The sequence below is a fragment of the Bos indicus x Bos taurus genome, chromosome 16, assembly GCF_003369695.1.
Source record: "Bos indicus x Bos taurus breed Angus x Brahman F1 hybrid chromosome 16, Bos_hybrid_MaternalHap_v2.0, whole genome shotgun sequence".
NCBI classification, from domain to species: domain Eukaryota; kingdom Metazoa; phylum Chordata; class Mammalia; order Artiodactyla; family Bovidae; genus Bos; species Bos indicus x Bos taurus.
The window spans coordinates 2,176,763-2,189,417 of record NC_040091.1 but is presented as its reverse complement, the minus strand read 5'-3'; the positions used below and the strand labels follow the sequence as shown (position 1 = coordinate 2,189,417).

Genomic DNA, 12,655 nt, shown 5'->3' with positions numbered 1-12,655 from the left:
GCCTGGAAAATCCCATGGACAGAGGAGCCTGGAGGGCTGCAATCCATGGGGTCGCTGAGGGTCGGACACGACTGAGCAACTTCACTTTCACTTTTCACTTTCATGCACTGGAGAAGGAAATGGCAACTCACTCCAGTGTTCTTGCCTGGAGAATCCCAGGGATGGGGGAACCTGGTGGGCTGCCGTCTATGGGGTCACACAGAGTTGGACATGACTGAAGAGACTTAGCAGCAGCAGAGGGCATCCTGATTCCCACGCTCCTTAAGAGCCCTCGCCACTAGCAGGTGTCTTGCTTGCATAGGTATTTATTCTCCGTTTACCGTGTGTCCCTCTCCTCCCAATGCAAGTGCCACACGAGCAGGACGGCATCGGTACCGTTCCCTGCAGTGCCTCCGGCCCTTTCCAGTGCTTGGTGTGCGGTAGGCATGGCACAGTTTGTTCGATGGTTATAGTTATTGCTGGACACCCGGTGGAAAGGGCAAGTTCTGCAACTCGCACAAGGCTTCTCAGAGCCTGCCCCCCACGGAGCAGATGGCAGGAGGTCCGGCAGGGAGACGCCCGCAGCTCCAGTGCCCTTGGCACTGACTTCTGACCAGCCCAGCCTCTCTGCCAGTGTCCCCCTCCTCCTCCCGGAGCCCCCAGATGCTCAGTGTCTCCCTGCCTGAGGACTCCAGAGGGCAGAAGCCTCAAGCTAGCTGGTGGCCCGAGGGGTGGTGAAGACTGCAGGCCAGCCTGGGAGGAGGCAGGGACTGCTGCAGCGGCTGGGTTCAAAGCCAATCCACCTGGGACTTCCAACAATTAATTTTCCCCATCTGCACAACGATCAGCTTCTGAGGGAAAACAATTAGCCCACTGCAAATTGTAATTGTCATCTCACTCCTGACTTTAATTTGGACTAATGAGGCTAAGTGATTCCCGCTCCCTCCGCCTCCCGCTGTCCGGGCCCTGGGCCCTCACCTGGGCAGGCAGTTAACCCTTGGCTGTCCGCCTTGCGCCAGAGACTTAGGGCCATTTGGTGGCCGGCCCAGGCCGGGGCTGGGCCGAGCAGAGGCTGGCTGAAGGAGAAAGGAAGAGAGTGCCTCGGGCCCGCAGGAAAGCTGCCTGTTTACGCGGCTCCTAAACGAACAGAGTTTTATTGAACAGAATTGACTGCTAGCTTGCTCCTCTGTCACAGCCAGTTACCTCTGGCGTGCGGTCTCTGGGGACCCAGCATCCGGGAGCCTCTCCCTCCCACAGGCCGGATGCCCCTGCCCACCCTCTCCACTCTTCCTGTGCTGAAGCTGTGCTTCTCCGCAGCCGGGAGAGTCACTGGGTTGGTGTCAGCAACTTGGCATCATTCAGTTCAACCCTGCTCCTGCTGCACAAACCAGGGCTGGCACAGACCAGGACTTGCTCAAGGTCACTCAGGGGCCTGGCCTCAGAAGGAGCGCACACCACCGTGCTCCTTATTGCTTACCTGTCTGCCTCTTGTCTCCTCGGGCGCTTCCTTGCTCTCTTGCCCCTGGCTTGCCCCCAGCACAATGCCTGGCATCCTCACAGATGCAGGGAATGAGGCGCGTGCGAAGTCCTGAGTGCACCAAGCCCCTCACCCCTCTTGGCTGGGTTGATTCATTCACTCACATTCATTCACCTGTCAGTGTCAATGTGTGCTGGGAACCACGCCAGACGCTGGAGCACAAAGGCCAACAAGGCCCTTCCCTGCCCTCGAGGACCTCCCAGCCTCGTGGTTCTCGTGTGTGGAGCCATTCAGCGCTGGGTCCCCAGCCTCCGATGGGCCAGTCTTCAGTGAGCACCGACTCTGACCCTGACTGGCAGCAGGTGAGGGAGCGGGCCCTGGTCCCTGGCCCCACCCCTGCCGCAGAGCACCCTGAGCTCCCGTCACTGCTGCCTGTGGAGTTAGGTGTGCGTCAGGAATCTGGATTCCTCATCCCGGCTTTGCCACTGGCGCTCTCTGTGCTAAGTCGCTTCAGTCGTGTCCGACTCTGTGCGACCCCATAGACGGCAGCCCGCCAGGCTCCCCCATCCCTGGGATTCTCCAGGCAAGAACACTGGAGTGGGTTGCCATTTCCTTCTCCAATGCATGAAAGTGAAAAGTGAAAGTGAAGTCGCTCAGTCGTGTCTGACTCTTAGCGACCCCATGGACTGAAGCCTTCCAGGCTCCTCTGTCCATGGGATTTTCCAGGCAAGAGTTCTAGAGTGGGGTGCTATTGCCTTCTCCAGGCTCTCTCTCTCTGGCCTTCCGCAAACCCTCTCCTCCCTCCTGAAGCCAGGGTGCTGGGCTCTGGTGTCTGTACGGTGCCCTCTGGAGACTCGGCCGGGGCCCCCCACCATGGGGACCCGGTGGGGCTGGTGGGAGGCCCCGGGCTCCTCAGGAGCAGCCTGGCTCCAGGCTGCCGCCACCCCCATGACCTGAGCCCATTAGGCCTGCAGGTGAAGGTCTGCGCTGCAGTGGGCAGCCATGCAGCCCCTTAGGTGACCGCTGGTGCCACAGGAGAGGAAGCGGGTATTGCTGGTGCACCCTGGTGGGAGCCCCACATCTGAGTGCCATCCTTCAGTTTGGTGGGAGCACTGACTCGTGGGGAGGTGGAAACTGGGAGTCGGGGGAGAGAGGGATCTCTCAGAGCATCCTCTCCCAGGCTTCCATGGTGCCAGGCACATTGGCAGCTGAGGACAGCCTTGAGGGAGGCCCCTGCCCTGGCCCCTCCGTCACCTCTTCCTGAGGGAGACACAGGCGACTGCCCCTCTGCTGCCTTCTCTTTGCGTGCTCCCCATGGTCTGCCCACGCCCAGACCAGCCGGCCCCAGCCCTGGGTCGTTTCCTGCTCCTGCCCCTCTTGGCTTGGCTGGGCCACCAGCCCAGGTCCCTCCTCTCCCGTCCCTACCTGTGCCTGAGGGAAAGGCATGGGAAGGTGAGGACCCCTTCTGCTCTGAGGGCGCTTAGAGCTCATTGCCATCGGCCTGTTGTCCCTGAGGACGGGAGGCCAGATACATCAGCATGGCTGGTTCTTCACCTGGGACATCCCCACTGCGGCCCTGCTGCTGCGGCATGGCCCGCTCCCCAGGTGGGAACCAGCTCTGACATACACGGCTGCAACAAGAGGGTGCAGCGACCCTCCCCTTGCGATGCACATCTGGTCCTTCACTTATGCTTGAACCTCCCCCGCTCACCCGCTGATGGGGCCAATGCAGCCTGCTCCAGGCTGGGGGCAGGGAGGGCACTCCCCAACCCGGAAGTCTTAGGCTGACCCTGACTGGGATCTCCATCAGTGCTTGTCAAAGACCACCTCCAGAGTGGGTTCAGCTCGCAGGTTCCTGGGTCTCACCTCCAGAGAATGTGATTCCAGAAGTCTGGGTGTGCATAGGAATCTGCAGGATTAGTAAGTACCCTGAACCTGATTCTGGTGTAAGAGGACCGCGGCCCACCCTCTATGAAAGGTTGCTTGATCTAGATGTGGTGAGAAGAGCTCTCCCCTGCTCTTTAAGGCCTTGGAGTTCAGGGTCAAAGAGAGAAAGCATTGGACCCCAGCCAGACTTGGTCAGGGGTCTGGAGTATTGGCTCACCCGAGATCTTCAGATTGCTGTCAGCACCCCCTTCCTGCTTTGGTGCCCCTGGTAATCCTGGTCTTCATCCTTGTTCCTGCACTGGCCTGGGAGGTGCGTGCCTCAGCAGAGCAGAGGGGCTGGCTGTGGGCAGCATCTGGGAGCTGGCCCAGCTCTAGGAAGGGTATTTGCTTCCCCAGGGACTAGGCGATGCTCTGATGCTCCCCCACCTTCTTTAAACGCACTTTGAATCCCCCACTTGGGCTCACGAGGCTGGTCACAGCCCAGGCTGCACACGCTGGTGATGTGGGGGCTTCAGCACCGTGCCCCCGGTCCAGACCCCAGCCCAGAGCCGTGGTGTCTGCCACAAGACGCAAGCACATCAGGCTACCCTAGGAGGTCAGGAACATCACCACTGCACCTCCCTCCGCTACTGCTGCTTGCCCCTCTCAAAGACAGGTGAGGGAACAGGCGCCCGGAAGTTAGGTAGGTCACAGAGCTTTGGGGCACACTCAGAAGTCATCGGCCCACCCTTCATTTTACACTGAGAAAACCAAGGTGCCAAGGGGTAACAGTTTCCCAGACTCTCAGAGAGGGCCAATGGAAAAGCCTGCAGCTAGTTAGTGATGAGACTTGGGGAGTGTTCAGTCCTGGCTCCTACCTAGGACTAGGAAGGGGAAGCCTTGAGTGAGTGATGGAGGTAGGATCTGGACCTGCATCTTTCTAAACCGCAGTCTATGCTATTGCTCCTCAATAGAAATATAATACAAACCGCATTTTATATATGGAGTAGCCGCATGAAGGGCTTCCCAGGTGACTCAGTGGTAAAGAACCTGCCTGCCAATGCAGGAGACACAGGTTTGATCCCTGGGTCAGGAAGATTCCCTGGAGAAGCAAATGGCAACTCACTCCAGTATTCTTGCCTGGGAAATCCCATGGATAGAGGAGCCCCGAGGGCCAGTCCATGGGGTTGCAAAAGAGTTGGACATGACTTAGTGACTGAACAGCAACAGCCACATTAAAAATGTGAAAAGAAACAGGTGATGCTAATAACGTGTAACCCAGTGTATCAGCCCAGATTATCATTTCAACATGTAATGGGAGTAACAGATTTGCTAGTACTTTCTTTCTTTCTGCACATTAAACCTGTGTAAGCTGGCGTGGACGGCAGCGTACTGCACTTCTCAGTCTGGACTGGCCACGGTTCACGTGTTCAGTGGCCATGGGGGCTGCCATGTTGGGCAGTGCAGGCCGAGGTTTTCGCAGCTGCTTGTTTGTGCTGCATCGCCCAGTGACTCAGCATGAAAGTCAGAGCCGTCCCCTGGCCTCTGCTGCCCTGACTTCCTGCTGTTCCTGGGGGCGGGCCTCCTCTTCCTTTGGGCTCTTACAGGGTTGTGGTATTCCTTCCCTCTCACCTGCCCATCTTCCCATCCACCTCTCTCTTGCCCCCCTCTCCTGAGCTCTCTCCTGGAGATCTTGTTGTCAGACAAGAAACCTTTAAATAGGTGAAACAAAGGTGACAGATGTCCCTCATTTACATTCAGGTTATATCTGGCTTTTTTGGCCCTGTTGAATGGCACTTCTATCAAAACATCTCATTTGGAAATGTCAGTGTGGTTTCTGATAAGTCATCAGTCACCGTGATGGCGACCGACAGACGGGAAAGAGTGTGGTGGTATCTAATGCGCTGCGGAACCTCTCTTCTGCAGTTGCGTAGTGTTTTATTTATTTAACGTGGCATGAAATCTCTCTTGGAGGAAAGAAGCGATTAACCCTGCCACACCAGGCCCCTCGAGGTCTTCTTTTCTCCTTAACTTGCCAGCCTTGCTTATGCCTCCTTGCGCCTTTTGCACCTGGAGTCAGGATCTTGCGGTCACAACAGGCTCCATGGCACCTCCACTCCAGCGGGAGGCAAGCCAGCCGCCCTCCTGGCACCCGAACAGGAGCTGTGAAAACTGCCCAGCTGCTGCAGGGCCTGGCTCTGAATTCAGGCGCTGGGGCTGCCCATGAAGTTGATGTGGACCTGAAGCAGTTCCCGTGTGCAAGGAAAGCTGGCACACTCCACGGTCGCTGTTCACTCTGGTGTGGTTGCGGTCCTCCGTCTCCCCCTCTCTGTGTCCCACCCTTCCTCAACTACAGAGTCCCCGTGGGACCGTGCCCGCAGCCATGCACTAACTAGGTGCCTACAGTCCTGATTTCCTGTCAGTTTCAACAGAAACAAGAGTAGATTTTTGAAAAGGAGCATTAAACATTTTTTAAAAAATGATAGTGCACATGCAAAAAAAAAAAAACACACACACACACAGGAGTCTCAAGATTTTCCAGATCACATGTTTCTGATAGAAAATAAAGGTACTGAAATCTGAGGTGGGCTGGTTTCGTCCAAGCAGCTGGCCCCTGGCTCTGTCCTTCATTTCACCCCTGTGTCTGGAGCCCCCTCTCCTCTCACCCTGAAGGGCTCCCTCCCTCTCCCCACACTTCCTGCCCATCCTTTTGGGGCTGAGACTTTGGTCAAGTAAGAAAACATGGGATAGAAACAAGCGTGGGCTGAAGCCCCTGGGTTGTTCGTCTCTGTGCTGAGAGAGCCATTCCCTACCAGTACTTGGAGATGGTGACAGCTGCTCAGAGGCTCTCCTTGTGACCCCGAACCCCGTGTGAAATCCCCTGACCTGCATCTGGACATGTGGGAGGAGAGGTTGTCCAGACCTTCCTCAATCCATTCTCTCTTCATTGGTGATGAAGGGGAAATATCACACAGGCATGCATGTGCACGCACAGCCTTTCAGTGTGAGCCTTTCCCCATTCCTCTTCCCTCTGGGTGCTGTTATGATTTCTGCAGAAGACAGCATCTTGGGAAGAAAAGAGCTCTGGCTCTAGAGTGGGACCATCTTGGCTCCGGTTTCAGCTCTGTGCAGCTTCTTGCCTGGCTCTGGGCCAGTGAGTCGCCTCTGAGCCTCAGTGTCCTCGCCTGTGAAGTGAGTGGAGGATGCCAGCCTCTCAGAGCTTGCCCTAACACTGCCAGTGTTCCTGATGGTTAATTCCCCTCTTCTCTCCCTTCACATCTGCTTACTCCTGATGCAGGTGCAAGGTAGAGAACGGTCTGCAGTGATTGGCAGAAACCCTGTGCCCTGGCCCCATGGCTTGAAATAGGCACGTGCAGATCCGCCTTCTAATTGTCACCCACTGCTCATGTAGTCTAGATGCGGGGTTAGATCTCCCCCATCAGAGCCCCAGCTGGCCACCTTTTAATGGGGGGCTGTCCCTTTTCAGGAAGCCTCCTGTTAAGGGCAGCCCCACTGCCAGGCATGGGCAGTCACACTACTTGTTCTTTTACCTCCAACCCACATTTGCTGCTGCTGCTGCTAAGTCACTTCAGTCGTGTCTGACTCTGCGACCCCATAGATGGCAGCCCACTAGGCTCCCCCTTCCCTGGGATTCTCCAGGCAAGAACACTGGAGTGGGTTGCCATTTTCTTCTCCAATGCATGAAAGTAAAAAGTGAAAGTGAAGTTGCTCAGTTGTGTCTGACCCTCGGTGACCCCATGGACTGCAGCCTACCAGGCTCCTCCTGTGGGATTTTCCAGGCAAGAGTACTGGAGTGGGTGCCATTGCCTTCTCCGCAACCCACATTTATTGAGCACCAATCATGTGCCAACCCCCGTGTGAGGTGAAGGGGAAGCCAGGGTGGAGCAGGCCCAGCCCTTGCCCTGGAGAAACTCAGGCCCGGGAGGCAGCCACCCGGTGGCTGCTGCTCAGCTGGGGTTGGTGCTGGGGGAGGGAGAGGACGGAGGGCAGGGATGTCACAAAGGAGGTGACAGTAGAGCTGACGATGGACGGTTAATTAAGAGTTTCCCCAGCAGCGAATGGAAGAGCATTCCAGAGCGAGTTAAAAGGCCTGCAGGCACAGAAGGGAACGTCTAGTTCCTATTCAGCTCAGGAAATGAGGAGAGGAGGGGAGGCCCTGCAGAGGGGGGTGGGGAAGATTGGGCTGGGGCTGCTGCTCAAGCAGCCGGGGTCTGCATTTGGTCAAGGAGAGCTGGTGGCTTCCCTCATCACAAGGAGAGAGCTGAGGCAGAGGGACTGAGTGACAGATGGAGCACCCAGAGGAGAAGGGGACCCCAGGGGCACATGAAGGATTGGGAGATTCAGCAATTTGGGAAGCACTAGCTTCTGGCCCATTCACATGTTACCAAAAAGCCATTCTCCCCTGGGGCCCTTTTTCTCTGATACTGCAGTAGTGAAGCAGGAGGGTGTAGGTGTGCATGTCATAGCCACGTCTGCTGGGGTATAGAATTCATTTGTTGAACTCCTGCTGTGCGCCAGCACTGTGCCAGATTTTTTGTAAGTATTACTTCACTCAGTTCAGTTCAATTGCTCAGTCGTGTCCGACTCTATGAACTCATGGACTGCAGCATGCCAGGCCTCCCTGTCTATCACCAACTCCTGGAGCTTACTCAAACGCATGTCCATCGAGTCAGTGATGCCATCCAACCATCTCATCCTCTGTTGACCCCTGCTCCTCCTGCCTTCAATCTTGCCCAGCATCAGGGTCTTTTCCAATGAGTCAGCTCTTTGCATCAGGTGGCCAAAGTATTAGAGCTTCAGCATCAGTCCTTCCAATGGATATTCAGGATGTGTTTGATTTCCTTTAGGATGGACTGGTTGGATCTCCTTGCAGTCCAAGGGACTCTCAAGAGTCTTCTCAAACCACGGTTCAAAAGCATCAATTCTTTGGCACTCAGCCTTCTTATGGTCCGACTCTCAGATCTATAACTTTGACTAGATGGTTGGATGGCAACACTGACTCAATGGACATGAGTTTGAACAAGTTCTAGGAGATGGTGAAGGACAGGAAAGCCTGGTGTGCTGCAGTCCACGGGGTCACAAAGAGTCAGACATGACTAAGCGACTCAACAGCAACAATCTCACTGAATCCTCAATAACCCTGTGAGACATTATTCCCATTTTACAGATGTAGGAATTGACAGTCAGAGAGGATAAGTAATTTGTTCAAGGTCACACAGCTAGGAAGAAGCAGAAGTAGGATTTGAGCTCAAATCTTTCCTATTCTGAAGGCTGTGTTCTCTCCATGCTGCTGTGTAAAGCGTTTGGTCCCAGCTTCCTGAGCCTGTTCTTCATCTAGCCCCCGGGGTTCTGGAGGGATTTATGTGACTTTGATGCTGCCTTTGTCATTAGAAGGCTGTCACTGGGGTGACAGAGAACAGCAGATACGGAGCTGTCACTGCGGGGAAAAGGTGACAAGGAAGGCACTTCATCCCCGCCGCTCGATCGGAGGCGGCCACAGCATTGCCTGGGCAAAGTGTCCCTGTCATGGTGGTTCTGCTGTGTCCCCAGAGTTGTCCTAGACCCCTTCTTCAAGCTGGTGGGATCCAGGCCTCAAAATCCACTGCTGGTTTCTGAAGGACGAAGAGAATTTTATGGAAAGGGGCCAGTCCATCCTCTTCAGAACTGACCCAGGAATAGAGCAGTGGTCCTTAACATTTGGGGCCATAGATACCACTCAAGGAGAAACATACCCATATGCCCACACTCACGTGCACACACACGATTTCAGGTATTTGCCAGGCTCTTCAGTCCAGCTGTGAACTCGAGATTAAGCAGGCTTTCTCTCCGGAGATGCGGGGGACGTGTTTATGATAAACAGAGTTGCTGTCTGTGTTTACCCTTCTGACCCTTTTCTCGTCCTATGGCTCCTAGAGGAAGCAAAGGAAGTGTTGCTCAAATCCAGTAATTGCTTTTCAAGTGTGTCTTTGGGGAGGTGAAGCCACAGACTGCTTGAGAGTTCTGGCTTCTCTGTATTTAAATTGCCGAGGCCTTCACGTCTGTGAGGGCTGGGTGGGCTGCCTGGGCAGTTGGGAGTGGGCTCTGTGTCTAAAAGTCTGTCAGGATGCCGGCTCTCAGGACCTCGGGAACTCTCCTTGCCCTGAATTCCCTGAAGACTGCTCTGGAGGAGACAGCCGTTGCCGCAAGGCTCTGAGGACCTGCTCCTCCCCCTCGGCCACCTCTGGACGTTCCTGTCCCTCCCTGGCGGGAAGCACGTGTGCTTGTAATAGAGCTGCCTAATCACTTGTTTAAACTAGGCATTTGGTGTGTAATGACTCCTGGCTGGGACCAGAAAAAGCCATCAGCCTTTCTCTGCAGGGACCAGACCTGCCGGCCGTGGCTCCATTGGCTGGAGGAGCGGGGGTCGTCCTCCCGAAGGCAGCGCCCCTGTGTTAGGAGCCCGGAGAGGGGGTCACCTTTCAAAGTTGGGCAAAGACAGCTGACACCCCACTTCCTTCCTCACCTGCTCACCTCCTGGGCACAGGGTGAGCCCAGAATGGGAAGGAGTGAGAAGGCAGGGCACCAGGGGTCATTTCCCAGCTCCGCTAGTAACCTGAGGGGGCAGCTTCTGGAACAGTCTCCTGTGCACCTGCCTTGCTGCCCAGCTGGAGCAGACAGGAAATCTGGCAGGGCCTGAGGCTTCCCAGGCTCGCGACTATGACTGGAAAGCCAGCAGGTTTGCTATTTGCCCAGAGTTTTGAGATCTGGGGAGAGAGACGCTGGAGAAATATAAGTCACAGCTGTGTTAATTATTATTATTTTTATCATTATTACAGAGAAGAATGTTCCCTTGTTAATTCCCTGGGAAAATGAGCTGGCACCACTCAGGCCTTGAGCCCAGGAGAGCAAGAAGTGGTAAAAAAAAATAAAATAGGCTCTGTATCTGCTCCCCTCCGAGCTGGTTCACCTGGCCGGCTCTGCGCCTCTCCCTCACGCATATGCACACACACAGACACACACGCACCCTCACATGTGTGCAGCCTGAGCTGCTCCAGCAGAAGGGAGGGGGCACAGCCCCTGGAGCACTTCTTCTTGTGTCAGTGGGAGAAAGCTGGCCAGGCCACAGCAGAACTGTGTGGGAGTTGGGGAGAAGACCCTTGCTTCTGTTGTTCTGGAGGTTTCGGTCGAGGAGCACTGTGAACACCTCCACCATCCACAAGTGGGCTCCCTCGCGGCCTGGCACGTGGTGTGGTGAGGAGTCAGGGCCCAGCGTCACGGGCTGGACGTGTGTCGTGGCTTCTGCACGTGCCAGCTGTGGGGCCTGGGCGGTGGCTTCACTTCTCTGAGCCCCCGTTTCCCCTGCAGTGCATATACCTGCCACTCTCAGAGGGCTGTTCACATGGGTTAGAGAATAGAGAAACTTTAGGAGAGGCCCAGGACAGAGTAAGTGTTCATTAAATTGTACCTGCTAAAACTCAGAGAAGATGTTCTTATCTCATTTTACAAGTGATCTGGGGTTCAGGGAGGGGGTCCCCTAGTTGATAAGTGGTGGAGCTGCTGTTTCTTCGGGAGATTTCCATGGGGGCAGAGTGGACCTGGGCCTCCCACTGCAGCCAGCTCCATTACCCCTGGGCTGCACACACATGGCCACCCCTCTGGGGACTTCTCCAAGGGCTGACCTGGGCTTCAGCTGCACCCAGTCTCTGCCAGGTGGGGGCAAGGGTGTGGAGGCAGAGGAGACCCCCAACCAGATGGCAGCATCAGGAGCTGGTGGGGGCAGAGAGAGGAATGATGGATGACCTGCAAGGTGGGAGGGGGCAAGGAGAGAGGGCAGTGGTGAGGAAAGAGGTGGAGGCTGGGAGGAGGCGGGGCCCACCGATTCCCAGGGAGCCCGTGGCCAGGCTGCGGCTCTGTTTGCTCAGACAGCTGGATGCCCTTCCAAGAGGAGCTTCCTCTTGGTAATAATAAAACATCCTTGAACTTGGTGGCAAATCCGGCCACTAAATTTACCTCTCAAATATAATGTGATTGTGAATTGTGGCACATGAATTATATCCGAAAAGCATTATTTATATATAACTAATAATTATATATACTGCATATACATATATACTCACATGCATATGCATATGCTTGCGTATGTGTGTGTCTGTAATCACACAGTCGTGTCCAACTCTTTGCAACCCTTTGGACTGTAGCCCTCCAGGCTCCTTTGTACACGGGATTCTCCAGGCAAGAATACTGGAGTGGGTTGCCATGCCCTTCTCCAGGAATCGAACCCACATCTCCTTCATTGCAGGTGGATTCTTTACCCACTGAGCCATTGGGGAAGCCCCCATGCATATATATAAGTTTATAAATATATCAAATGGGGTTGTTAAGACCACTGGTTCTTGCCCCTTCCTAGTTGTATGATCTCGAGACTGAGGTTGGAGGCCTGGCCCTGTAGCCCAGACTGCAGCCGGCAGGCTCTCTGCCGGGGCCTGGCGCTCAGGCCCGGGGGAACGGACAGTCACGGCCGGGGGCCCCTACGCTCAGTGAATGCATTCATGAAGCAGAAGGGGGGCCAGAAAAAAGCAAAGAAGAGGAAAGAAACACCAGCAAATTCTCTGTCCTCCGCCAGCTCTGCAGCTCCTGGGGGAACCGAGCTGCATAATACAATGGGATTTAATAAAATGCCTTTAACTCACAAAGTTTGTCTGCCGCCAGCTCCTTAATTAAATTGCCTAATGCTGCTTTGCGATGGCAGCACAGACTCCTGTGTTTAAAGAGCGTGGTGTTGCCATGGCGCTCTCCCGGCAGGGCCAGCCGGCCTGGAGGAGCATACAGATGAGGCGGGGGCATGGCCCTGCCCGCAGCGTCCACCACACCACACACGCACACCAGACATGCCACATACACACACACCAGACACACACACACACCAGACACACACACACACCAGACACACAACACTAGACGCACACACACACCAGACACACAGACACACACACACCACACACACAGACACACAGACACATACACCACATACACACACCAGACACACACACCACATACACACACACCAGACGCACACACACACACCACATACACACACAGCAGACACACACACACACCAGGCACACACACACCACACACACAAACACACACCACATACACACACAGCAGGCACACACACACACATCAGACACACACACCACAGACACACACACACACCAGACACACACAGTCACCCACACACACACCACAGGCCTGGCCCTGCCCACAGTGTCTGCCCCCCCACACTCACACACACTACAGTATACCCTGGTGTTCCTGGGAGAGGTTTTAATC

The 12,655-nt window shown here is 55.3% G+C and overlaps 1 protein-coding gene across 3 annotated transcripts in view; it reads left to right on the top strand.

The window, feature by feature from the left end:
• LRRN2 (leucine rich repeat neuronal 2) overlaps positions 1-12,655 on the top strand; it is a 60,934-nt gene that overhangs the window by 31,158 nt on the left and 17,121 nt on the right. The gene's annotated exons all lie outside the window — the stretch shown is intronic.